At 38.7% G+C, this 25,147-nt stretch overlaps 1 protein-coding gene across 2 annotated transcripts in view; it reads right to left on the reverse strand.

The window, feature by feature from the left end:
- The window catches only part of PPP2R5E (protein phosphatase 2 regulatory subunit B'epsilon), a 154,526-nt gene that overhangs the window by 124,553 nt on the left and 4,826 nt on the right, over window positions 1–25,147 (reverse strand). The window lies entirely within an intron of this gene.

The following is a 25,147-nucleotide window of genomic DNA, read 5'->3' on the forward strand; positions in this document are numbered from 1 at the left end:
AAGGATGCTCATAGAAATGGTTGAGTATGGTCAAAAAATAGAGGAAAAAGTAAAGGCTATGCAAAGTGAAATAAAGAAAAATATACAGGAATGAACAGTGAAGAAGGGAAAATGGGACTCAAATCAACAGTTTGGACCAGAAGGAAAAAGTACACATTCAAGCAGAACAGAGTGAAGAAACGAGAATTCAAAAAAAATGAGAAGAAGCTTAGAAACCAACAGGACAACTTTAAACATTCCAACACCCAAGTCATAGGGGTGAAGCAAGATATTGAAATTGAAATTTGGAAACATAATGAAGGAGAACTTCCCCAATCTGGCAAAGAAAATAGATTTCCAAGAAATTCAGGAAGCTCAAAAAGTCCCAAAGAAGCTGGACCCAAGGAAGCACACACTAAGGCACATCATAATTACATTAGCCATGATTAAAGATAAGGAGAGAATCTTAAAAGCAGAAAAAGAAGAAAGTTACCTACAAAGGACTTCCCATAAGACTATCAGCTGATTTCCAAAAGAAACCTTACAGGCAAAAAGGGGCTAGAAAAAAGTATTCAAAGTCATAAAGGGCAACGACCTACGTCCAAGTTTACTCTATCCAACAAAACTATCCTTTAGAATGGGAGGGCAGATAAAGTGCTTCCCCTATAAGGTCAAGTTAAAGAAGTTCATCATCATCGTGCCTTTATTACATGAACTGTTAAAGGGACTTATCTAAGAAAAGGAAGATGATTAAAAATACGAACAGTAAAATGACAGCTCACAATTATCAACAACCAAACCTAAAAAAAACAAAAACAAACTAAGCAAACAACAAGAACAGGAACGGAATCACAGAAATGGAGATCACATGGAGGGTTAATAGCAGGAAGGGGGTGAGGGGAGGATGGGGAAAAGATACAGAGAATAAGAAGCATAAAAGGTAGGTACAAAATAAACGGGGAGGTGAAGAATAATATAGGAAATGGAGAATCCAAAGAACTTACATGTATGACCCATGGGCATGATGATAATGGGCGGGGGAAATGCTGGTGGGGGGCGGGCTGTAGACTCACAGGGAATAAAGGGAGAAAAAATGAGAGAACTGTAATAGCATAAGCAATAACATATACTTCAAAAAGAAGAAAAGAAAAGCTACAATCAGTGTAATGCAAGAGCCTTGTCTTACTCACACTTTATGCCCAGGCCATAGCATAAAATTCCTATTCAATAAATACTGTTAAATTAAGGCTAATTTATTACCTTGGTCACTCCAGCACCTAGAAAATTCCTAGCAACAACGTTTGCTGAATGAATTAATGTTATGATGTAGTACACATAAGTATGGTTTGAATGACTTCAGTTAAATAAAAAGAGATCATTGAGGAATAAAGTAATCAAAAAACACTTCATGGCAAAGACAAAATCTCGAACCATAAAATCTTAGAGCTGGGAGAAATCTCACAGCATGAGTAGGATTTTATAATCTGGTAACTCCCAAAGAAGTTTCCAAAGATACCAAAGGTAACTTCACACCTGTAAGGTTAAAAAGATAATTAAACTTGATAGTAGCTACTTTAAAATTGAGGAAATCCACATAAACAGTGGGTATTATAGAACAGGATTAACAACCTGTTCATGTGCTCAACTCTGCCATTCTTTCTGCTCTCCCCACTTCTTCCCTACCCTCAAAAGACCAGAAGAGGGAGGTTGTGTTCTCAGAGCCATTCTGTCTCCAGTTGCTGTCAAAGTCTGGACTGCAATGTGGGCAGTACCTTTTTCTAATTCTTTAACTCCTCATGCGCTCTGCACATACCCTTACAATCTAAAATCTAAACTAATTCCTAATTCATGAAAGCTGAGAACCACAATCTAGACTAGATACATCCCCTCTTCCACTTTGAACAGAGTTCTCCAGAGAAATTCATCCCTTCACAGGCAACCACTCTACTACACATGCCAGAAACTCAGCTGGGAACATAGTGGATAAGCACCTGCTTCCCTGGGTATCACTGGGCGAGACAGGAAGATACTACAAATAAATTAGAAAACAGTGTGGCCTCCTATAATGGATATTAAAAAGTATATACTCTAGGGCCCTGGCCAGAGTGGCTTAGTTGTTTGGAGCATCATCCCTTAAACTTAAAGGTTCAATCCCCAGTCATGGCACATGCCTGGGTCGCAGGTTTGGTCCCTGGTTGGGGAATGGCGCTTAGGCTAACAGTCCCCAGTCACGATGTGTGTAAGAGGCAACCGGTCGATGTTTCTCTCCCTCTCTCTCCCTCTGTCTCTAAAATTAATAAACATGTCCTCAGGTGAGGATTTAAAAAAAAAGACACTGTAGGAATCCAAGAGGGTAAATAACAACTTGGTATAAAAAGGTTGGTGAGACTTTCAAGAAAACATAGTGTTTCTTTCAATCATTCACTCAACAAATAATTACTAACCATGTACTATGTGCCAGGCACTGCCCAGACACAATAACGAACATTTGCCCTAGATTGTAAAAGGATACGTAGGGAGTTCACTACAGAAAGAGGAGTAAGGTATGAGGGAGGCACTTAGTTAAGAAAAAAGAACATGCAGAGGAATGAAGCAGGAGAAAGGTATGACAGACTGAGACGTGGGTAAGATATTCCACACAGGTTTAGACACTGGTGAGACACTGGACATCTCTAGAGAAGACGGTCCAAAGAAACAGAGCAGACCAGCTGTTGGGAGAACTTTAAATGCCAAACTTAAGTGTTCAGAGTTTATCTTTTGGGGATAAAGGAAAACCAAGGAACATCTGTGAAGAGGGAAATGACAAGATCAGCTTGAATTTTTAGGAAAACATTTTTGTAGAAGACAGGTGTAGGCAGGACAGACAGACAGTGACTTGCCTACTATAAACCAGTTTATCAGTGACAGAATCAACTAAAACGCTGGCTCTCTCGTTCCTAGCACAAAATTCTGCAGAATAGCTACGGCTTAAAAAGCAGTAAGAGCCCTCCCTGACTGGTGTGGCTCGGCTGGTTGGGCTCTGTCCTGCAGAGCAAAAGATCGCAGGTTAGATTCCTTCCTGGTCAGGGCATATGTCTGGGTTGTGGGTTCCATCCTCAGACAGGGAGCACGTGAGGCAACCAATCAACCAATGTTTCTCTCTCACTTTTGCTCCTTCCCTTCTCCTCTTTCTAAAAATAAATAAAATCTGTTAAATAGATAAAAAGCAGTAAGAAATGTATAAGCAATAAAAGAAAAACAGGTAACATATTTTGCCATGTATAATGTGCACTCATGTTTTTGGCCCAAACTTTCAGGGGAAAAAAATCTTTCACTTTAATTTTTTTAATTCAATTTTTTACTTACTTATATTTCAAAATAAAACTGATTGCCATATTCCAGGGCATTATTTTGCATACATAGTTACTGCTTTCTAGAGTTATACTTATAATGTACAAGCATAAATAAAAGAATTAAAATATCTGTACAGATACGAAGTTAATACTACCCATGTAAAATTCACATCTTTATTTTTCCCTGAAAATTTTGAGAAAAAAGGGCACATTGTACACAGAAAACTATAGCAAATGGGGACCTCATTGAGATAAAAAATTTCTGCTTCAAAGGACACTCTCAAGAAAGTAAAAAGACAACCCACTGAATGAGAGAAAATATTTACAAATCATATGTGATAAAGACGCACTCAGACTATAAAAGGAACTCTTGCAATTCAAAAAAAACAACAACAACAAAACAAAACAATGACTAACCAAAAATGGGCAACTGATTTGAAGAGACATTTCTCCAAAGAAGATATAGAAGCTATACCAGTGGCCAATAAGCACATGCAACGATGTTCAACATCATGAGCCATCATACCATGATGCCATCATTCCATAAGCCATCGTGGAAATGCCAGAAATTACACGCAATATGATTGCTATGATCGAAAGGACAAAAAAATAGCTGGTGTTGACAAGGATGTAGAGAAAATGGATCCTTTATACATCACTAGTGGGAAAGCAAAACGGTGTGGCTGTTTTGGAAACCATTTTGGCAATTCCTCAAAAACTTTAAATATAGAGTTACCATGACCCAGCAATTCCAATCCTAAGATTTAACCAAGCAAGTTTAGCATACTCTTATAAGCCCATACAAAAACAAAGTAGCATTATTCATAATGGTGAAAACGTGGAAATAACCCAAATGTTCACCAACTGATGAACAGATAAATAAATGTGTTGCAATGGAGTATTATTCAACCACAAAAAGACATAAAAGTACTGATGAAGGCCCCATCACTGACAAACCTTGAGAACATTATGCTAAGTGAAAGAAGTCTGTCACGGCCTCGACTAGGGTGGCTCAGTTGGTTGGGCCCTGTTCCGCAAAGCAACAGGTTGCCGGTTCAATTTCTAGTTAATGCACAACATGCCTAGGTTGCTGGTTCAGTCCCCAGTTGGGACACGTACGAGAGGCAACCAATTGATGTTTCTCTCTCACATCAATGTTTCTGTCCCTCACTTTCTTCCTCCCTTCCCCTCTCTCTAAAAATAAATAGATAAACAATCTTGTCTAAAATATTTTATTTATTTATTTTCAGACAGAGGAAGAGAGGGAGGTAGAGAGGGAGAGAAACATCAATGTGTGGTTGCCTCTTGTGTGCCCTCTACCGGGGACCTGGCCCACCCTTGAGTGGGAATTGAACTGGCGACCCTCTGATTCGAAGGCCAGCACTCAACCACTGGGCCACACCAGCCAGGGCAGATAAGCAATCTTAAAAAAAAAAGAAAGACATTAATGATCTCTCGAGTTCTTTGAATCCGCCTTCAAATGCTGGGTCAAATAACTCCTACACAGACTCTGCTGCTTAAAACTCTTAGCTTGTTCTGCAGGCCTGTTGTAAACTGTAAATATTTCCACAAGGCTCATTATATCCCAGTTATATCTTTGTCCTATGCACTATAATTTAAAAATCATACAATTGCCCTTATTTTTCAACACTGTCATTCGGAGGTCTCCCTAAGCCAGACTGCCCTTCCTCCTACTCATTCTCATTCTGTCTCATCCAAATTAGAGTGTGTTTGTAACTGTGTGTTACAAACACACCTGCGAACAGTCAACTCCTGCGGACCAACAGAATTCGGATTCAAAGCCTCAGAAGCAGCTACAAGAAAGCCACTTGAGAGACAAATTAGACTTGTAGGACAGCAACTCTAAGCCCAACTTAGCTACAGCTCAGAGAAAGCATGACCCAAAGGGGCCTGATTAATTTGAGACATAGATCTTTAAAAAAAAAAAAAGCCTTGGGGAACTGAAGGAATTTCAAGAGTACAAGGAGAAGGAAGTAGCACCACCACAACTACCTGAGCCTCCGTATCTAACCCACAGCACTTGCTCTGTGTGCTACTTTCTGCAAAGAAACATATGTATATTTATGCATTTTCGTAAACCATCACATAAAATGGAATGACTGTATTTCTAAATCCATGAAGATAGGTATTTATAAAGAAAAATGATGTGCATATCATCAGCTTACAATTGCTTAAAATTTTTAAGCAGAATAGGATGAACACTTCATTAAATATCACTACACGAATCCAGCTGAGCTTCAGGCAAGAAGAGGAGATAGGATGCCTCTCGCCCACGAATGAGGAGACACAGGCCTTTCCAGCTCTGGGAAAGAGCCACCACGAAAACCAGGCAGTAAGTTTCACTTAACAGTTACTCCACTGGGACTCAGGGGGGCATGTACCCTGCACCAAGCGCTGTTCTAGGAACTGGGAATGAACACTCCAAGTCACTGTCCTCTGGAGTTTACAGTGTCTAACCAGAGGAGATAGAACATAAAAACAAGTGTCAGGTGGTGGTAAGCACTAAGAAGCAAAATAAAGCAAGCCACAAATTGGTAGGAATGAACGTTATTTTATGTAGGTATATCGGTGAAGGCCTGAGAAGGTGACACATAAAGAGAAATTCGAAAGAAACGGAGGACGCTGCGCTGAGTATCTGGCAAGAAAACAGCCAATGCAAAGCCCTGAGGCAGGATTATGTTTAGCGTATTTGAGAAATAGCAAGAAGGGAAGTATAGCGGGAACAGGATGTGTGAGGAAGAGAGTGACATGAGATCAGAAAAGGGCCATATGTAAAATCTTGTAGCCTCAGCTGGGAATTTACATTTTATTATGAATGAGATCAGAATGAGAGACCATTTTTAAAAGCTTGTTCTGGTTGCTCTATACTGCACAGGGGGCAAGGGTGGAAGCAGGGGACCTGTTAGGGGCAAAGATAATAGTGGTCTGGACTAGGAGGTGGCAGAGGAGGTAGTGAGAAATGGGTGGATTCGAGATGTATTTCAAAACAGAGATAATATCCATTGAACCAAGATTTGGAGTCCTCAGAATATCTATGGCAGATTGCAAAAATGGCCACAAATTATGTCCCTCCTGTATTCACGCCACTGCAGAATAATTTTAGACCTCCTCCAACAAAGAGGTGGAATCTTTCTACATCCTTGGAATTTCAGCTGGCCTTGAAACCTGCTGACCAATGGGATAATAGCAAACATAACCTAAGCAGAGATTTCAAAAGTACTTCAGCATTTGCACTTGCCTCCCCCTAATGCTCTAGAGAACCCCACAATCCAGACTAACCTGCTAGATGATAAGACCATCTTACCTCACACAGTGAAAGTGACCATCAACTGTCAGCTGACTGCAAGTGCAAGAGTGAGCTCAGAGGAGATCTAGACCATCGCACAGTTGAAACCAACCCAAACTGACCAACCACAGAATGGTAAACTAAAGAAATGGCTGTTTTTAAGCCACCAAGTTTTGGAGTGGTTTCTTAAGCAGCAAAAGCTGCTTTAATATCTTCTTATCCGCCAAATTGAATGCAAACCACTAAGCTCTCTTGGTTTCTCTAATAACATTACATAAAAACAAAATTTCAGTTCTAAAGTAAATTGATAGACAAAGGGCTTGATGGTACTGAGCTGATGAAAAGGAGAGAGCACAAGTCACAAATTACAATGTTGTTCATTAAAATGCAGTATGACGGCCATGGAGCTGAGTTCTTTATGCAGTGAAATACCACAATAAGAATCTCAGAAAACAGGAATAATAGAAGATTTCACATCAACAGAATTTCTCTCTTCAATGCCCCACGCACCAATTCTGAAAATTACTAAGTACTTTACCCTCCTGCTGAACATCAAACATAATGCTTTTTCAAGGTGATCTAGATAAATAAGCAATTAATGCTCTTTGCTTTTATAGAGAAGAAACCAATTATATTAAATAGATCACAAGCTGGACTTCTCTTCCTTGGCTGACACACACAGATGGGTAGATGATGATGGTTGGATAAAAGGACTTTTTTTTTCAGTGTCAAGGTAGAGAGTGAAACCCTTCACTCCTATTCCCCAAAGATAACCACTATTTACAGTTTCTTGGTATTTCCTTCTAGACTTGTTCTCTCTTAAAAGTTATGTCTGACACTACAATATTAAAAACTAAAAACATTTACAGTTCTTTCAAGGTACCCTATAAATTAAGTAGAATCCTCCCTATTTATGTGTTCTGCTAACAGAGCTTTCTGAACTCTATAAAAATCTAACATTAATATTTATTATAAACTGGCTGGATTTCTGAAACAGTTCATCTATTATCACAAAAAGAACTAAACAGCAATGAATGACCCCACTCACCCTCAAAGAAAGGAAAACTTAAATATCTAATGGGTGGGGAGGAATTACCTTATTTGGAACTAAAACAGAAAATGTTTGGATAGTTAAATGAAAGCACTCCCTGCAGTTTATGGGCCTCGTTTACATTTGACATGTGCAAGTGAGTTCTTGAGAAGAAAAAAAATTCCTGGAGACAGATCCTGATTACCCCTGTTTCTGAAGGTACGCTCATCAAAGAAAGGCGTCTCAGGGTTACACACGGGTCTACTGAGAGGATACACTGCGTCTCCTTCAAGTACAAAGGACAAGGACAGATGGTCTTATCGAATTATGTCTAGCAACATGAAGACCCCTGGAAACGGGATTCTTAGTAAAAGAAAATCTTCCCAAATACTGTACACAGATCTTCAAAAATATGGACCACTATGTTTCTCCTGTTACTCAGAAATTTAGCAAACCACATCAAATCTTCACACCTCTTAATTATACTTACTAATGAAGGGATAGAAATAAGAATAGTCTAAAATTCTCTTCTTCTTGAGTATTAAAAAATGTACAATTGTAGGGGGTAGGAAGCAAGTGGTGGAAGGAGGAGGCTTCTTATAACAGCAAACAGAAACTTTTCCTTTTTAATTATGATTACCTAAGGCCAGAATTAAAGTAAGCTTTTTCAATGCCCTCAACACACATCAAACAAAAGTAAAGACAGGCTGGGTAAAAGGAAAAGTCCATCTAAGAGGAAAAAGAAACTACACAGAGGACCAGAGCAGTAACTTTTATAGCATTCATCTTTCATTAATCATGATGAGCCAGAACTAGTGCCTCTGAGCTGACACAAACCCCTACAAGGCAAGAGGGGCCAGAGGAGAGGGAAAGAAAGAACTAGAATACTACACTCTCCCACAGCTGGCTCTTGCACTCCCACCTCCCCCACAAATCTACCCAGAGGAGACAATACAAAGGTAATGTTTTTCAGGTCCTGCGTTCCAGTCCAGTGAAAAGTTTTCTATGGCGTATTCCAAGGAGAGCAGTTAAGCGCCAGGTTAGTGCCAGCAACAATTGTTGTGAATCAGCAAATCTCTGTCTGGTGTAAACCTGAGATGTGACAGGAAACTGAGTTGTTTTTATTGTTAAGGCTGCTACACTGAAATTCATTTAATGTCTGTATATTATCTCTGCTCTCCAAGCTGATCAAATAAATACTACTTAATATAGATCTCACTAAATTTTGATACAACAATCACCATATTCATTCATACATTCAGTAAACACTCATTCTGTATCTCCTTACACACAGATACTGCCAACTCTCAATCACAGCCGAAATGGCTGAGGATAAAACCAGAAAAAGAAACTTATGCTCACAGCCTGTCAAAGCTCTTGGCAACCCTTGATAAACTTAAGCCTTTCATACTGAGAGACTGTTCATCCAAAGCTAACCACTGCGGGCCATAGTCATAAACCTCTGTCTTTAAAGCTATGCTCAGTTTATTACAGAACGACATTGCAAAAAAAACCTCTGCATTTTAAAAAAGTTCTTTAGCTCTGGCTGATGTGGCTCAGTGAATTGAGTGCTAGCCTGAGAACCAAAGGGCCACTGGTTCGATTCCCAGTCAAGGCACATGCCTGGGTCGAAGGCCAGGTCCCCAGTTGAGGGTATACCAGAGGCAACCACACATTGATGTTTCTCTCTCTCCTCTCTAAAAATAAATAAATAAAATATTTTTTTAATTCTTCAAAAGAATATTTAAGAAACAAACTAGAAAAGAAAAAGGAATGAGTAAGAAGTGATTTTGTGAATCAGCACCATCTTATATGCACGAAAAATCCCCCTCCCAGCTGAAAGGATGGTTTCACTCAACAGGTACTCATGGAACGGTGAAGATGCAATGGGGGCGGTACCCTAGACGGTGGGGATTCGGTCATGAATTGACGTGGTCCCTGACCTCAAGGTTGGAAATATCGTAACAACTGTCAATGACCAAGTGCCTGCCATGTGTCAGCACTGGTCTAGGCATTTGACGCACGTCACCTCTCAAACTAATTTTGCAAGGCAGATGATATTATCACTTTACAGATGAGCAAAGTGAGGCAGAAGGTCATTTGCCCAACGTCACCCGACATGCAAGGAAAACTGGCTGGAACTCTAACACTGGCTGGCTGGCTGGCTCACAAACCTACCCCGCGGGATGTGCAACATCTTTGTGCCTTCGTCATCGGTCCACCTAGCCCCCCAGGCCACGGCTGTACTCCTGACCTAGCCACAGCTCTGTGTGCCCTAAGGAAACCCACTTGCCAAACAACTGAGGAAGGAAAAATAAAGAAAGAAGAAAAAAACTGAATGTAAGAAATTCTTTTAAAAAATTTTCAAACAGATTCGAGGGGGGAAAAAAGAACAGCTATTTAGGGGACTATCTCATGCTTCAAAAAAGCTGAAGTGAAACATATAGACACCAATAGTATCCTGCCTTGACTGATGCTTTCATTGTTAACTCTGGGAGTCTTTATTTAAATCTTAGAATAAAATGTAAGAACTCACGGTAGAACAGAAACATCAGCTTCTACCAGCTACCTACCTATCAGGAAGGTAACCTGGAAGGGAGACTTCTGACTGACACGACATTCCAATTCACCCACATGGGAGCTGCCAGTTATTTCTTGGAACCGTGGTTTCCCTCCTTCTGCAGCCACTTCAAATTATATGTACATGTTGATTTTGTGAATATTTTCATGCACACTTATTTTCTTTATATTCATTTATGAAAGCAAAACAGATCCACTGGGTTGAATATATTCCCTTGTCTCAACAGAAACTGGAGACGTGTCATGATGACACTCCATATCTTGAGACACGTGTAAGACATGCGTGGTTTGGACACTGTAATAACTGTAACTTCCCATGAGGAAGACAAAGGAAAAAACTTTCGAGGTCTGAATAAAGACTAAGTACAGGTTTCGCTGCTAATCAAAATTATAAGTGCTCAACAAATCCATAATTTCAGTTCATAAAATATAGCTTCAGGTAAAAACTTACAGATGAGGAAAAAATTTCTAACATACATGAAATTCATATTGAAAGCCACCTGCTCCAAAGACACTTTTTGTAAAACTCCTAGCAATACCTTTCGTTTTCTTTTTAATTTTCAGTGCTCCCACTTAATGAAAGATGTGAGGTTAACAGCTATTTCCCACCTGTCCAGGTGACATTCACCAACCCCTTAGCAACCACCAACGCCCCTCCCATGTGTCACAGTGTCGGCGTTCAGTGCCATCACCCATATGCAACACCCCAACCCCCCCCCAACACATGACACGCACCAGCTGGGGAAGACAGGTGAACACAATGCTTCCACATCTCTCCTAAAGCAAAGCAGCTCACACTTGGCTAGACCAGACCTTGGATCCCGTAACACACAGACATTGACAGTTTCTAAATGTTACTAGACTCAAAATGCTTTTAAATACTTTTTAAAGTTCATTAGCAAATGCACTATATAATGATATATTGTTTTACTTAAAGGATGTAGTTTATGGATAGACTTAATAGATTTTTAAAAAACCGCTACTTCTCTACACATAAATTACTGAAATAAATCATCCTTAAAAGATCCACTTGAGCCCTGGCTGGTGTGGCTCAGTGGACTGAGTACTGACTGGCCTGTGAACCAAAGGGTCGCTGCTTCAATTCCCGGTCAGGGCACATGCCTGGGTTGCGGGCCAAGTCCCCAGTGTGCTAGGCGTGTGAAAGGCAACCACACATTGATGTTTCTCTCCCTCTCTTGCTCCCTCCCTTCCCCTCCATCTAAAAAGAAATAAACAAAATCTTAAAAAAAAATAAAAATAAAAGATCCACTTGAAACCCAACTCTTAAAATTCAGATTATTGCCCTGGCTGGTGTAGCTCAGTGGATTGAGCACGGGCCTGTGAAGCAAAGGGTCACTGGTTTGGTTCCTGGTCAGGGCATATGCCTGGGTTGCAGGCCAGGTCCCAAAAAGGGGACACGTTGGAGGCAACCACACATTGATGTTTCTCACCCACTCTTTCTCCTTCGCTTCCCCTTTCTCTAAAAATAAATAAAATATTTTTTAAAAATTCGGATTATAAGCAAATACAGATTATATATACATACACATATAAAATCTGTAGTTATATATAATGGTATATATAATTACAGATTATAAGTAAATAATAACATCAACAACAATGGCAGAGACAGCTGACATGTGTGTACCCCGTGACCCGGAACCTACTCTTAGCGTTAGCTGTATTAACTTAATCCACAAAATCACCCTATGGAGAAGTTTTTGATCTCTCATCTTTTTCAAATGAGGCCAGCAAAACTTCTTGACTGTCTCACCAAGAAGGAGGCAAATAACTGCTCAATTATCCCTGCATTTATGGAGAGAAATGTGTATCAATTATTAACTATGATACCTTAACATGAAGAAATTATTCTCTTAAGAGACAGTATACATTATAAATAGCCTTGCTCAAAAAAAAAAGGGGGGGGGGGTGTTTCTAGCCAAAAAAGGTAGATGTACTGTCCTACTTATATTATCAAGCAAAGGAAAAATAATATTCCATTAAGTAAAACCATAAATATATAGTCTTATAACACACGGTTTTATAATATATGGTTTTATAACATATTACTGGTGAAAATATATAATTTCACCAGTAATGTTAATATTAAATATAGATTTGCACTCAAAGGATTGATTCCACATTATGTGACTAATCATAAAGTGATTCTAAAATTATTTTGAAATTCATTAACCGTTGAGGTACAAGAGTGGTCACTTAAACATTGACTGTCCAAACTCTGAATTCTAGTCTTTTTTATTCATTCATTCATTTATTTATTTATCTTGTTGGACTCTCCCACGGGCCAGAGACCAAGATAATCACAGATGGTGCTTTCCCTCTTTTGTGAACCATCTCGAATCCAGCTCTGCATCAAGTACTGAACAGCACTCACTCCCCTCAATTTCCACCACCCACAGAACACAGCACAGATAACACAAAATAATTTAAATAGTAATAACTCGAGAAGATTTAAAATTAGCAAGTGAAAAGGAGGTGGATTCAATTTTTAACTTCATTCAATTTGTCCAATTTAAAATACTTTCAATTATTTATTTTTCCAATCTTCATAGTAACCATAATACCACCAATGTTAATTGCTTCGCCTAACTGTAGTTCTACTGTTGCTTGTATTCTTACTTAATGAACTTCAATTGGTGCTGACAGTAACTCTTAGCTCTAATCTTCTAAACCTTTATTCTTTTAATGAATGAAATCTATTGTATTACATCTCCCACTATCCCAAGCGGCAGTGCAAGGAACTCAGATACATGAAAACTTAAGCTCACGAACTTCGATAACATAGAGCCATTTATAGAGCATATAGCTGGACATGCAGGTGAATGTTACTTAGTTCTAAAAGGACATTTTGTACCTTTTATGTTTATAGTCTGAAAGTAAATTGGTAATGTTTTTCTTAAAAGTAAGCAACGACTAAGTGATGTTTTCAAAGAAACCTCAGAATCATCGAAGAATAAGCGCGGTGTTACTGTGAAAAAAAGCCTTTCTAAATTCCAACTCCAGCAATAAGACTACCTTAATCTTCCAGTTATCTTCAAAGAAACCCCTCAGTATCATATAATGATGAGCACAATGTTACATGATAAAAGAACTTTTTCTAATTCCAACTCCAATAGTAAGACGATCTCAGAGTAATTACAATGCTATTAATCATCACGCAGAACAAGAAAATTGTTTAAGTATAGTGTAAGAACATACAAACATGAGGAGAAAATATGCCTCATGACTGGGTAAGGATTTTATGAGTGAGTTATATATTCTATGGATGTATATTTATGGATTCGTACAAGGACAGGATCAAGGGCAAATTGTAACCAGCCTGAACGATTTGATCCAGACAACCTCAATAGCCCCATCAGTCTCTGACCTCCAGCCACAATGGCCTTTTGTGAAGAGAAACCTCGTCAACCTTCTTGTTTTGTTAATCAGTGTGTTCCCAGGGCAGGGCCTGGAGCATCATACTGCTCAGAAATTTGATGAATGAATGGATTGAATTACACAGCACACAGAACAATTACAAAAATGAGAATTTAAGGCCCTTGGAGAAGACTAGTTAGCCAGGCCATATGCAGATTCCTTTCAGAGCTGTTTATTTCATACACACTTTGAAAAGAATTTGCACATGACTTATTGCACTCAAGCCACACCATCATTCAAGAGTGTGAGTACAGAATCTACCACTCCTGAGCCCAAGGGCATCTAAAGTATATACCATTTCTAGAACATCCCACTAAACCAGAAAAGCCTAAAGAAATTCCACCATTAGTTGAAACGCCTTTTACAATGTTAAGATATAAATCTAAATACAAAACATAGCTCTACCCAAAGTCTTTAAGGAGTAACTAAATCTAGGTAGTAAAGTACATTCTTAGCAGCCAAAGGTTATTTATGTCCAAGTTCCTCATACCTGAAACCTTACAGACAGGGCTTCCTTCCCTACATCCGGCCACATCCAAGTTAAGTTTTAGAACTTCATCTTAACTGTTTTTTGATTAAAACATCTTTAAACTTTCTTAACGTGAAAGGAATATTATTTCCAGATCTCAGTTACTGTTAAAAATACCAGTTTGTTGTACCAGTTGTAGATGGAGATCAAGTATAGATGGAAGCATGGAAGGGCAATGCAAAAAAAAAGAGAGCCCTGAAATATCCTTTTACTTTTAAAAAGTCCCTCATTATCAATCTGCTTTCAAGTCATTTTGACTTTTGCTCACAATTGGAGAAAAACACCAGTCCTTCTGATGCATCACTCATTATCTTTCTGGAAAATTAACTTGATGAGACAATGGATGAAGTAGCCTCCTGACCCTCAAAAGAAACTCATTTTTGCTACAATGTCCTTGATTCCAAAATATCCATTAAAAAGAAAGTGTTATATGCCTACAACGTGCAAGTCACAGGGTATCTGTGATTTCCAAACTGCTAATATGAGATAGATCCTTAGGAGCCTGAACCCACCCTGAGGTCTCACTGTGTTTCCTTTAAGACGTGGCAGAGGAGTATCCCCTCCTGTTTCCAGGTACTGTCTTCCAGGGGTGCTTCGGTAAAGGATCATTCTGAAGTCTGTATCTTCCTTATAAGACAGTACTTTTCCTGAAATGATGCCAAATCCTGATGTTCTTCTCCATGTTTTTTTAATGTTTTACCATTTTACTTGGAACAGTGTTCCAAGCACAAGCAACCACAAATTAAATCAAAATGTAACATAAAATGAAAGTCTTTCACGGTCCCTACATACATGGATGAACTTTTGCCAGATCTCTTCGAACACAATGTATTCTGAAACAAGATCCACGTCCAGAGGCGTGACTCAAAGGAAAATCAATGACAAACAGAATGGTAAGGAAAGGAATATTTATTAAGCAACTGACCACATATTAGGCAGTTACCCACCTGATCTCACTCCTTACAACCACCTTGGGAAGTATCAGTCCCATTTTCCAAAAGTGGAAATGGAAGCTCCAAAGAGGTTCACTGAGCTCAGTTCACAAAGCTAGGATTATCACCTGTACTCAAACCCATGCGCTTTCCTAGAATGAGCTAATTCCCAAAGACAGAAAGATGGAAAGGACAACGCTGCCTAATACCAGTTACCAGTTTACCAAACCCTAGCCACCCTGTGGCTGACAAGCCTTTACTGTGGCAGTATTTGAGTCCTGCAAGAGTCCCGAGCAGCATCTTCCCCGCTCCTCCCTGGGGGAGGTACCAGCTGCCCTTCCTTCCTCCTGCTTCTTGGCTGCACTGCCTGGCCCTTCCGAGGGCTGAGTCCAAAGCCCACTGCTCTACCATGAATATTCCCCAGTACCACCTAGGTGCCACTTCCCACAGTGTTGCTGCCCACCTGGCTGCTCTCCCCATTCTTTTCTCCTCTTCTCTTTCTCATCACTCCAGTACCCTCACAATTTTCAAGCTCCTTCAAAAGGGAGTAAGATGATTCGCTTATCACATCATCCTAGCACAGCATGTGCAAGACGGCAATTGGCTCCAGTGCTCACCTGTGTTCATCTACTGCTAATGCAAATAATAGAGAAGGCACTGGTTTTGGAACCAGGTAGGCCTGGGTTCCCGACCCTGGTTCTCTCTGCAGGATTGGGCAAGTTACTTGGCCCAGTTAACAGAAAACATCCTTGTTCTTGGTGTTACCGAAAACGTCAGTGTGGCACCATGTATTACATCACCAGGCACACAGCAGAACCAAAAGACAATGCTTCTCTTCTCCATCCAAACTATTCATTCACTACCCTGACCAGTGTGGCTCATTTGGTTGGGCATCATTCTGCAAAACAGAAGGCCTCTGGTTCAGTGTCCAGTCGGGGCACATGCCTGGGTTGTGGGTTTGGTCCCCAGTTGGGGTGCGTACCAGAGGCAACCAATCGATGTTTCTTTCTCACATCAACATTTCTCTCCCTCTTTCTCTCTCCCTTCCCCTCTCTCTAAAAATAAATAAATTAATTTAAAAAAATTTTTTTTAATTTAATTTATTTATCTTTAGAAGGGAAGGGAAGGAGAGAAATATCAATGTATGGTTACTTCTGGTGCATCCCCTGCTGGGAACTGGCCCCTGCTGGGAACTGGCCTGCAACCCAGGCATGTGCCCTGATGGGGAATGGAACTGCGATCTTTTGGTTCATAGGCCCTCGCTCAATCCCCTGAGCTATACCAGCCAGGGCTAAAAATCCTTTTTTTTTTTAATAAATAAAAAATAAACCACTTATCCACCAGCAAAGATAACTTGAGTTTCTCCCCCCAACTCCTTCCAGGTCCCCAGCTATATTCCAGGAAAAATGCCCGTTTACAGGCGCCCTCGGTTTCACCAGTAGTAAGCAGTCCTATTCACCCAGCTTAATTTTCCAAACAACCACTCTGCAGTCACGTGGTCACTTTTACCTTCAAGCATCTTTGAAAATTCTGGATAGCAAAAAGAATGAAAAATCAGAAGAGACATGCAGAAGAAACCTCTTTTCATGTGATCTCCTTTCTACGGAAAAGGATTATGGGACAAATTCTCTCTCTGCTCTGAGTGGGGGAACTGACGCCGACCACCAAAGCAGCAGTTCCTCACCTTTGGGGAAACTCCTCTGAGAATCTGATGAAAGCCTTTGCCCAGAAAAAATGCCACACTGCACAGAGACACAAAATACTGCCTGGAATTTCAAGAGGGTCAAGGGCCCTCTGAAACCCACCCACTGATAGCAAGATAAGAGCCCTCGACAAAGAACCATCTACGATACTCCTTAAACTGGCAAAATCTTCAATTCAGATTCTGTTTCTTTAAGTGCAATAAATTCAAAAGCCTGGACAAAAACTTCAAGAAGGTAAAGAGGGAAGTTTTCTCATTCGACTCTTCACATAATGCTACAAAACTAACAAGGCTCAAAACCTAAAAAAGAGGTTCACTCTCAGAAGCAAAACCTCAAAACAAAGATGTGCTCAGGGCTTAGCACATGCTAAGTGATGGGAGAGGGAAAGGGGGCACAAAAATTCAGTATTAGTACTCTACACATTTTATTTTTCATATAATCATTTTCACTTCCTGTGTTGGTGTGTTCTGAATGGGCATTACATATCTGTATAACAGCACATGTATACAATGTATAGATATATGTCATTTTTACTGATTGGAGTAAACAATCACAAAAAATTCTGGAGATCCTGGCCTAGCAAACAACTTCCAGTCAAGTTATTTAACAAAAGTTTTACCTGGTAACTCTCCACAAACGGAATTTCCCTGGAAAATAATTACATTCTCCACTTTAAGTTCTTATTCCTGAACTCAGAAATCAGTGTGAAACTGACACTGACCGAATAGTGATGCTGAGACTGTTCCGTAAGAGCTAGTTCTCCTTTTCGCTCTAAAAGTCCAATTCTCACAGCCATCCTTCTCCATATTTTTCTTTCTTGAGTGGAAATAATCCATGTAAGGTATTAAAGAAATAAAAATCAACGGAAAAACACCGATAAGCATTCTCCATTACACAGGTCTTTTTATCCTTATAATAATTAATATTCTTCAACCCGTACAATGTACAAAGCACTGTGCTAAAAGTTTTACCTCTTTGAAGGCACCTAATCTGACTCTATTAGGTAGGTTCTAATACTCTTAATTTGGGAAATAAAAATAAACAATGCTTAGAAGTCACACAGCTGTGAGTGGACCCAGAATTGAAAACTATCAGTGTGTGACCCCAGGGCCTCCATTCTTAACTCAGAAAGGCCGCCTGCCTCCCTTAGTTAGTATATGTTATATGTATTAGGCATATATTACTATATGTTAGGTAACAATATAATAATATATTATTCAATTAATATGTTCCTGAGCTTAATTCTACTGTAATCTAAAATTAGGACTCCTATTTATTTTATAAAATCTTCAAATACAAAGGGTAGAGAAACATTTTTAAAGAGTGAAAGAGGGTGTCATCACTGGCAAAGAAACCAAAGAACTTCCTTAGTTAGCCTTTTTGAAATATCCAGAAACTTCACTGTTGTTTTTCAAGCACTAGAAAATCTAACTGATATTAAAAGCTAACACTGTTATAAAAGATTTGACAAAAGAAAATTTGATCATAAAACCCTGCTCTACAAGTCCCTTATAAATTTCAGATATGCTATTCTCTCAAACTATATACATGAAAAAGTCTGGTGATAGGATCAACCCATAATTCAGTCCCAAAACACCAGCACAATAAAGGGATTTCACTGTACTTAACATCTTAACTTCTATAAAGTGAAAATGATAAATCCCCTAAGTAAAAGGAATCACTCTTAGTACGTCTTATATAAAATCCACTCCATTCTCTCAAGATACCACTTCAATGTTCAACTTGAAACATGCAGAACTACCAGAGCAAAAAAAAAAAAACCACTCAGGATTTTAAGTGAACACTCAGCAATTTGATCTTTATAAATAAGTGAAAAGTCTTCATGACACAAGTTTATAATTATGTGTAAATTACAACTTAAAATAAAATTTGTATGGCCTGGATTTGAAGGAAAATATTTTTAAAATATGTAGGAATGAAAAATAAATGTCTATGCTGCTACTAAAAACCTAGATGTCACAAAATAAATAAATAAATAAAATTAAATTAAAAAACCTAGATGTCAAGTAACAAATGTTCACTCGTTTTCTAAGAAATACTCACTGGACACCAACTGTGCGCTAGGTGCTAGGCACTGACCTAGGAGCAAAACACGAGGGAAACAAGGTTCCTAAAGCAAAGATTACATTCTAATGGGGGAGGAGAAACAGATAGCACACAAGTAAATAAACAGAAATAAAATAATTGTAGATTATAAACAAGATGCAAGAAACAATATAGAGTGATGGAAACTTCAAAGATAACTACTCTATAAGCCATGGGAGACAGTCCCTGAGAAAGTCCCATTTGAGCTGAAACTTGAAGAATGATACACAGTCAGAGGAAGGAAGTTCTAGGTAGAAAAAGACCACCTCACATTATTAACGACTCATTTGGCACCTCGGTATTTGCATGCCCCGGCTGCCATATATCCTGGAGAGACCCATGTGATGATGAATTCTGCAGTTTACAGCTTTACAGTATTTACTGTGTAAGTGTCCAGTGCACATGGGCATGTTGCACAGGTAACATGACACTCAGAAAACAAGTCTCAATCTTTTACTCTAAACCAAAAGCTCTTGACTACAGGGAAAGAGCAGGAATGATAGGGTTAAATCTCTGAGAAATTCATGAAAGCCATAAACTGTCCAAAAAAAAACTACACATACCCAGAAACCTTACATGTAACTATTAGCAACTTCTTAGAATCCTGAAGCCCAGCCACGATGCACCCGCCCTGAGCCCAAACAGAAATCCATGGACCCTGGTTTAGGAACTAAGCAGTAATTATCACACTCAGATAGGATGGCATATGAATGCAAGCTGCTGCCCTACTATTAAATGATTAATAAACCAGGAACACTTACTCTTGATTTTTTTTTTTCAGCCCATTTAAGACTCTGGATGGGAACTTTTTCCATTCTACAGATAAAAAAACTACTAGAATGTAAAAAGAAAACATATTCCTGCCTAAAAGTGAATGAAATACCTCTTCACTACAAATAAGTATAATCTTTCACTCATGAAAATGGTGTAATCTGACACTTAGTGTTTTGTGAAATCTTATCATTTCTTCCCCAAAAGAAAAATATTGCCACATTGTTTCAAAGGCTGCAAAGTTGATGTTAACACCTACTAACTTACAGATATTCTTGTGGTTCAAAAGTAAAGCCTATGATTAATTTTTGAAGCCACCCACTCTCCCCTCTCTCTCTCTCTCTCTCTCTCTCTCTCTCTCACACACACACACACACATACACACACAGTCTCCCTTTCTCTCCCTTTCCCGCTCAACACAATTTAGTTGTCTAAACAACATACTTCATCAATCTAAGGTACAAACTAGATCAATGGTTCTTAATCTTTTTGATTCAGACACTCTTTGAGAATCTGAAGAATGCCAGGGAATTCTCCCATTTAAACATGGACATACACATACGAAGTGGGCATATAATTTCAGGCTGTTCAATGCATTTCAAATTGAGTCAAGGGTTTAAGAATGTCTATATCACCCTGACTGGTGTGGCTCAGTGATATGGGCACAGTCCTGCAAACCTAAAGATCTCTGGTTCAATTCCCAGTCAGGACACGTGCCTGGGCTGCAGGCCAGATCCCGGGTTGGGTGGCACACAAGAGGCAACCACCTATCAATGTTTCTCACCCTCTCTTTCTCTTCCCCTCACTCTAAAACTAAAAAATAAATCTTAAAAAAAAAAAAAAAGAATGTCTGTACTACCTATACAAGAATATTATGACTGATTGTTTCTGGGAAGGGGACCTGAGAGAACTGACTTGGAAGATCCTTTAGTACCTTCTGAAATTTTAAACATGCAACTGTATTAACAATTCAAAGAATGAATAAATTAAAAGTAGAATTTACACTAAAAAAATGTGGCAGGATACCAATGCAGTTGGTGAAAATCTCCAAATAAAGATCTTTTAAAATCATTAGTCTACTAAATTCAATACTTTGCACTGTTTCCCTGAATTTGGGGGTTGAAAAAGGTTCCTGACTGTAAAACTACACTCATTTCATAATTTTCAGAGAAGTTTCCAACTTCAACTTTTTGCTAGGAAAATATAGTCAAATAATAATTCCACATTATTCACAGTGTAGCCTCTGAAATCCCCTCTGGATAATAACGGCTAGTGTTTACTGAATGCGGCACTGCCACATGGATTGCTTATCATCATCATTGGCATTTGATAGACATCACGCCTTAAGTTACTTGCCCTAGGCAACACAGCTAGGAAGCAAGCTAGGTCTCTTGTGAGCAAGAAATGCCTATACTTTCCCCCACGCAATGCTGCATCATAACCTATATGGAGGATGGTAAACACTGAACTAGAAGATATTCTTCCATAGGAGACAATTCTCATTATGAATACACTTTTGAGTAGTAGCCCACTATAAAAATTGGGAATTATATCTGTGTATTCCTTCTTTACCCTACACAAAGCAGATATAGATGAAAGAGAATTATTTCATCCAGTAGTTAGAAAAGCACAAAAAATAAACTGGAATTTTTAAAATCCTCTCAAACTATCACCCTAAATAAATAAAAACGTAGTAAGCTGAATCATAAGCCTAGAGAAGGTGTGCTCTAGAAACAGTTACCATCTAAAGGTTTCAAAACCAAGAGGCAAAGAGCCTCTCTCTGCTGCATGGCACCTCCACTCATCAGAGTTTTGGGGATGTTTAGTAACGAGTGTCCAAACTATCAGCAAGATGCCTCAGAAGCATATAATGAATGATAAGGCTAGAAACACTGCTACCACTTTCATTATAATCCCATCTTTAAAGAGATGGTAGTTTTCAAAAGCATTCACTCAAATCTAAACTTACATCATCTTCTAAAATCAAAGAAAAATGGAAATAAGGTATGGGAGAATGGGGTGGGTAGAGAACATAAATCACTAACCAGATACTGCTACTACTAGTTCTATTACTACTACTTATTAATATAAAGGTTTGTGTGTCTATGTGCCTAAATGCTTAGTTTGACTGCCCTTACTCGGTGACTTACCTAAATCGCTGCCACAGCTTGCTTCATGCCCTGCTATGTAGGCACAAAGAGAACATCCAAGTCTTTCCCTTCTTATCAAGCACAAAAGGCACTGAACCCCTGCGGGATGCCCTTCATTAGTAAAATGAGTACGAGTCCTTCAAGCTCAAAATCTTTAGGACTCCCGGAAAACATCTTCAGAAGGATATGAAGATGGAGAAACTTCAAATGTCTGTATTTCAAGGTTTATCCTGAAACTTCATTATACATACTGAGGAAAAGCCAGGTCACTCACCATATATTTTACAGAAAGCCACACGTTAAGTTTGCTTCCTACAGAAAATAACAACATTGACACAAATTTTTAAATCCCACCTATGAGCAAAAGGGCAAAATAGATGAAACTCACTTTATTATGGATCTGCAACTAAAAAGAGTTTTAAGATGTTAAGAATTAATGGTAGTATTACTTATAAGATAGTCAAATATTATATGCATAAAATATACATTCTGGTAATGCCCCCATACAAAATACGTGGTTGTTAGTGAGTATCTAATTTTTGAGCTCTCAAAATTTACATATTGAAAAGATGAGTGACATAATAACTATGTTTACACAATTTCCATTTTCAAACTACCCTAAAATTAAAGACCTCAGGAAATCTTTCATTTCATTCTTTAAAGAACCCACAAAACTCAACTGCAATTTAAATTGTATCCCCAAATAAAATAACTCAAACCTACCAATTGACTTAAAACAATAGTATAGAAAATTAACCCTGGCTGGTGTAGCTCAGTGGATTGAGCACAGGCCTGCGAATAAGAGGACCATGGTTCGATTCCCAGTCAGGGCACATGCCTGGGTTGCAGGCCAGTTCCCAGCAGGGGACGCACAAAAGGCAACCGTACATTGATGTTTCTCTTCCTCTCTCCTCCCCTTCCCCTCTAAAGATATATAAATAAAATCTTTTTTAAAAAAGAAAAAGAAAATTAAATCAGTAACTACCCTTTGGCATGCAAATATAATTTATTCTAGTTTCTCCTAAAGAAATTAAAAAAAAGAAATTCCCTCTATAGTTTCCTTATATTCCATAAATTACTTCCTGAAGTTAGTGAAAAGGGAATATACAAAAGCTCAATTTGTAAAAAAAAAAAAGTCATTTAACAAACTCTTTCCATTCACTACAATAATCAATAGCAAATACACATTTCTGATGTCTCTACCTGACAGTACCCCTTTGTTATTCTATACATATGGGAATCTAATTTATGGAATCCTTTCCAGAATATTTTCCCAGAATGGGCTTACTACAGTAGAATCACTTTGAGTCTACCTGGAATTAAGCTTATGGGAATATATCTAGCGTTATATTGTCCTGTTACCCTTTAATTCTCCCACACTAGCAAAATAGACAAGTTTACAAAAATCACACCCTTAGAAAGCAAAGTTCCTGGAAATTTTTCCATACTACCAGACTTCACTTAAAAAATGGGAAAAAGGGTATACAAATGGCAATTAGCACATGAAAAGATGATTATCACTAATCACTAGGGAAATGAAAATCAAAACCACAACGAATTACCACGTCACAAGCATTGTGATGGCTATTTTAAAAAAACACAAAAATAAGTGTTGGTGAGGATATAGGGAAATTGGATAAAATGATGCAGCTGCTGTGAAAACCAATATGGTTGAATATTCAAAAATCATTAAAACATCTGACCCAGCAATCCCGCTTCTCGGTTTATACCCCAAAAATGTGAAAGCAGGGCCTCAAACAGATATTTGTATATCCATGTTCAGTGCAGTATTATTCACAACAACCAAAAGTTGGAAGCAACCCAAGTGTCCACTGTCAGGTGGATAAACAATATGTGGTATGTACATACAATGGAATATATTCAGCCTTAATAAGGATGAAAATTCTGCCCTGACTGGTGTGGCTCAGTGGATTAAGAGCCAGCCTGAAAACCAAAGGGTCACTGGTTCCATTCCCAGTCAGGGCACATGCCTGGGTTGCAGGCCAGGTCTCCAGTGGGAGGGGCATGCAAGACACAACCACACATGGACATTTCTCTCCCTTTCTCCCTCTCTAAAAATAAATAAATGAAATCTTAAAAAAGAGGAAAATTCTGACACATGCCACAACACAGGAGGACATCATGCTGCGTGAAATGACAGTCACAGAAAGACAAATGTTGTTTGAGTTCACTGATATGAGGTCCCTAAAGTAGTCAAATTCAGAGAGATGAAAAGTAAAATGGTGGTTGCCAAGGGGTTAGAGATAGGGGAGAATGGGGAGTTAGTGTTTAATGGGTGGAGTTTCAGTTGGGAAGTTGAAAATGTTCTGGAGACGGGCAGTCGGTAGTGGATGCGCAACAATGAGTTCAACAATATGAATGTACCTAGTGCTACACTTAATGCCCATTTAAAAATGGTTAAAGTGAAGCCCTGGCTGGTGTAGCTCAGTGCATTGAGCACAGGCCTGAGAACCATACCATCATAGTTCGATTCCCAGTCAGGGCACATGCCTGGGTTGCAGGCCCGTTCCCAGCCGGGGACTCACGAAAGGCAACCACACATTGATGTTTCTCTCCTTCTCTCCTTCCCTTCCCCTCTAAAGATAAATAAATAAAGTCTTTTAAAAAAATAGAAAAAACATTTAAAAAATGGCTACAGTAGTCCATTTTATGTTATATAGTTTACAATAAAAGAGATAAAAGAAAACAAAATACTTAAACGTGTCAAATTCTTCTCACACATGCCTATTTCACTACCCACCAAACCAATACCCTATAAGTGGTTAGTTAAGTTCTAATGTAAATGTTTACCATGTGCCCCAAGAAAATAAGGAACAAAGTTTAAATTTTTTCTAATCCTAAAGAGTTTATTTCCTCAGAATAAAGACCTTTGCCAGATGTAGATGCTAACAGCTATTATATGTCTAGTTCACATTAAATAAATTACTACAGAAACCAAAATGCCTATAAACTTTGTATTTCAAGCATGATTAGTTTTATCCCTAAAACCTTTATCCTTCATTTTTCTTCCAAAGCTTCATAAAGACTATTTTCATTTTTACCAACAAAATCTTCAGCCAGAATGCCCCCTCTCCCCAACTCATAAGAGCTCATCTTTACTAATTGGTAGACATACCATCTGTACAGTAATCAGCATTCTTTTAGTTTCCACTGACTTCAAGTATAAATATTGGAAACTCGTTTACAAATCTCACTCCTTTAAAAAATTGTTCACATGAGTAAAATGCAAGTTTGAAATATCTTAGGCCAAATTTTAAGGATCCTCTAGT

The sequence above is a fragment of the Artibeus jamaicensis genome, unplaced genomic scaffold (assembly GCF_021234435.1).
Source record: "Artibeus jamaicensis isolate MK-2021 breed Jamaican fruit bat unplaced genomic scaffold, CSHL_Jam_final contig_851, whole genome shotgun sequence".
NCBI lineage: Eukaryota > Metazoa > Chordata > Mammalia > Chiroptera > Phyllostomidae > Artibeus > Artibeus jamaicensis.